Genomic DNA, 3,217 nt, shown 5'->3' with positions numbered 1-3,217 from the left:
TCTAAGGTAAGATATTATTATTCCTGTTTTTACAAACAAGGCATTTGAGGCTCAGAAGATGATGTAATCACATCTTGTAATTGATGTGGCCAACTTTCAAACCCAGTTCTCCCGAGTTCCAAAGGTCCTGTTTCTTTCTTGGATCACACTGTCTCCCAAGAAGAGAAACAGCTAAAATTAATTTGAGGAAAGATTAATCTAGCTGCAGTGAAGACACAGACAGATTGGAGGCGGGGGTCAGGGGACCTGCTATTGAAATAAACAAGACTGAGATGAATGTACAAGATGAGCCTGGACCATCTTGTCACCCCAGAAAGCAGAGACATGTCAGAGTGGACGCAGGAGCCAAAGTCCTACTGGCAAAAGAGGAGACGATTCAGACGCCACAATTCCCTTGATGACTGCAAGGGATTGACTGCAGTGGATTAAAGCACATCAGGTGTGTGGAAACCCGAGCCTTTATTATTATTTTTTAATATTTATTTTGCCGTGTCAGGTCTCAGTTGCGGGTATGTGGCCTCTAGTTGTGGCACATGGGCTCAGCGTGTGAGGTCTTAGTTCCCCAACCAGGGACTGAGCCAGCGTGCCCCACATTGCAAGGTGGATTCTTAGCCACTGGACCACCAGGGAAGTCCCAAAGTCCAAGCCTTTATAATGATGCTAAAAATCAGACCCTCTTTGGTTACTTTTGTTTTTTCTTCAACAGTATACGCCTTTATTAGATGAGCTAAGACAGGAGGGAAGAGGGTTTATTTGCCTTTCCGGGCCTTGATCTTCCTCAGATAGATCTTTTCCCTTAGCACATAGCCGTCTGCTCGGCCACACTGGCCTGGTCTTGAAGCGATGCATGCAAGAAGCTTGCCCTGCTGCAACTGCTCCTCTAGAAGACTGCTGATTTTTGCATTCTTTTTCCTCTCATCGTATTTCTTCTGAATTTTCTTTGATCGTTTCTTGTTTAACATCTCTCCCTCCTCAGGAGTCAGCTTGGTCCCCTTCTTGCGGCCCAGGGGCAGTGCAGAGTGGGACTGGTACCACTGTCGGTTCGGTGTGATACATTTCTTCACCAGGGTCTTGGTACGGACGAGTTCGTTGTTAGATGCATTATAGACAACATTGATTATTCTTGTCTTGCTTGTACAACACTCCGAGCCCCAGGAGAATTTCCCTGCGTCCAGCCTCAAGGCCCGGTACTTCTTGTTGCCTCCCCGCACACGGACCGTGTGTATGCGGCGGGGGCCAATCTTGGTGCTGGCAGCGGGGTGTCCCAGCTCATACTTCCGCTTCTTGTGGTAGGGCTTTCTCTTGCCCCCCGGTCTTACGGCACTTGTGCCAGTTGTCCCGAGAGATGCCCATCGCTCGGCGCTGGCTGGAAAGAGTCTTTGGTTACTTTTGAAGAATGCTAGGAAAGCAATTCAACCTTTGGGAAACTGGTATAAGAAGGGAAAGAAGCAAGTATTCATTCTGTCCTCCCTGGCCCCAATATGAAGTTTCTCTTTTTTTAGAAGCATTCTGGCCAATCAATGAAGGAGTTACAGAATTAGCGCATCACCTGTGACTGCCTCTAAGAAATGGATGGATCTGGCATCCATGTCTGTTAACATCTCAGAAGGAACTGACCAGACTTGCTGTACTTACTGATGGAAGGTACCACTGCCTTTGAAGTTTTTGCCAAAAATAATCACTGAGTCTCTAGATCTAAATATCCTTTTACAGAGAAGTCAAGGGACAAAGGAACGTATCAAATGACATCTTGAGGATGCAGTCTGAAAAATCCAGACTTGGGATCATTGACTGGATATTTGATAATATTCAGAAACTGATATTTTTTTAAAGGAACAGTCTTGTGGATGTGGGTTAAGAAAACCGATCTTTTTAAGATACTTTCTATAATAATTGCAGATGAAATGGTATGTTGTCTAGGGTGGAGGATGGGAAAAGCAAGCTGGATTATGCATGAAATGCAACTAGCTATGAGGTAAAAACTGTTGAATTTAGGTGATAGAGGTGCATTAATTTATCTTCTCCACTTTTATAAATGTTTAAAGAGGTGTTTCAAGTAGGATGGTAATGTTGGTGAGTTCACGGCAGTTGGTGCACGAACGGGGCATTTTTAGAAGGGAAAGGAGTGGATCAGAGCTGGATCAGGGCAGGAGGAGCACTGGGGGTGGGGGAGGCAAAGCCCTTGGCACCCCACCAGCATACAGCCAGGAACGTGGCCTGGCGTGACCCGGGCTCCCAGGGCCAGGCCCTGACTGCAGACAAACTCCTCCGCCTTGGGGAGCTGAGAAATGTTCCCAGCCCAGCTGGAAGTACTGTCTGCCAGTTCATAATGAGCTGCTCAATGTTCCAGCCCTGAGGTCACCTCCTCTGTGAGTCTCCTGGATCCCCGGGGGCAGGATCAGTCATGCCCTCCTCCAGGCGCCGCAGCTCCTCGGCCCTGATGGGCGTCTGACCTGCATTTCAGAGGCTGTGTTCAGTCTGTGGTCCCCAGTGCCCTGTGTCCCCTGGGGCAGAACCCAGAGCCCTCCACACAGGAGGCATTCAACACCTATATATTGGTTATGAAATGGACTGCCTCCTCATTCCCTGGCAGATGAGGACGCAGAAAGTGTGGGACTGGGTTGAGGGACTGGGACCAGAAGAAAGAAGGCCTTAGTTTCCTCTCGGTGAGCACACCCACTTTTTCCCTGCCTGGCAGATTGTAAGAATCTGCTGGGGGTGGCCCAAGAGGAGAGATCCTTGAGTCACAGGTGGTCCTTCTGGTTACCATGGTGATAGCTCACTCTTGCTCCCCCATCATGGGGGCTGGCCAAGGCCTTTGGGTTGTGAAACTTTGGTGTCCACATCCCTTTGTTGTTGTTGTTGTTGTTGTTGAGTCGTTAAGTCACGTCCAACTCTTTGTGAGTCCATGGGCTACAGACCTTCAGGCTCCTCTGTCCATGGGATTTTCCAGGCAGGAATACTGGGGTGGGTTGCCATTTCCATCTTCAGGGGATCTTCCCAACCCAGGCAGATTCTTCACCAATGAGTCACCTGAGAAGCCCACATCTCTTTCCTCTTCTGAGATTGCTGGGACACTCACAGAGCAGACCCTTGGGATTCTTAACAATTCCTTTGCAGGTTTCATGATGGGTGGGAAGCTGGGAGGGGACTCAGATGGGTCACTGCATTGCTTGGGGTGACCCCAAAGTTTCTTCCCAGCTAAGAACAACAACAG

At 48.6% G+C, this 3,217-nt stretch overlaps 1 pseudogene; it reads right to left on the bottom strand.

Moving 5' to 3' along the window:
* Positions 1–701: 701 nt before the first annotated feature.
* On the bottom strand, positions 702–1,353 carry LOC122681664 (annotated as a pseudogene).
* Between the last annotated feature and the right edge of the window lie 1,864 nt (positions 1,354–3,217).

The sequence above is a fragment of the Cervus elaphus genome, chromosome 23, assembly GCF_910594005.1.
Source record: "Cervus elaphus chromosome 23, mCerEla1.1, whole genome shotgun sequence".
Classification (NCBI taxonomy): domain Eukaryota; kingdom Metazoa; phylum Chordata; class Mammalia; order Artiodactyla; family Cervidae; genus Cervus; species Cervus elaphus.
Note: the sequence above shows the minus strand (reverse complement) of the source record. Positions and strands in the feature narration are given on the sequence as shown.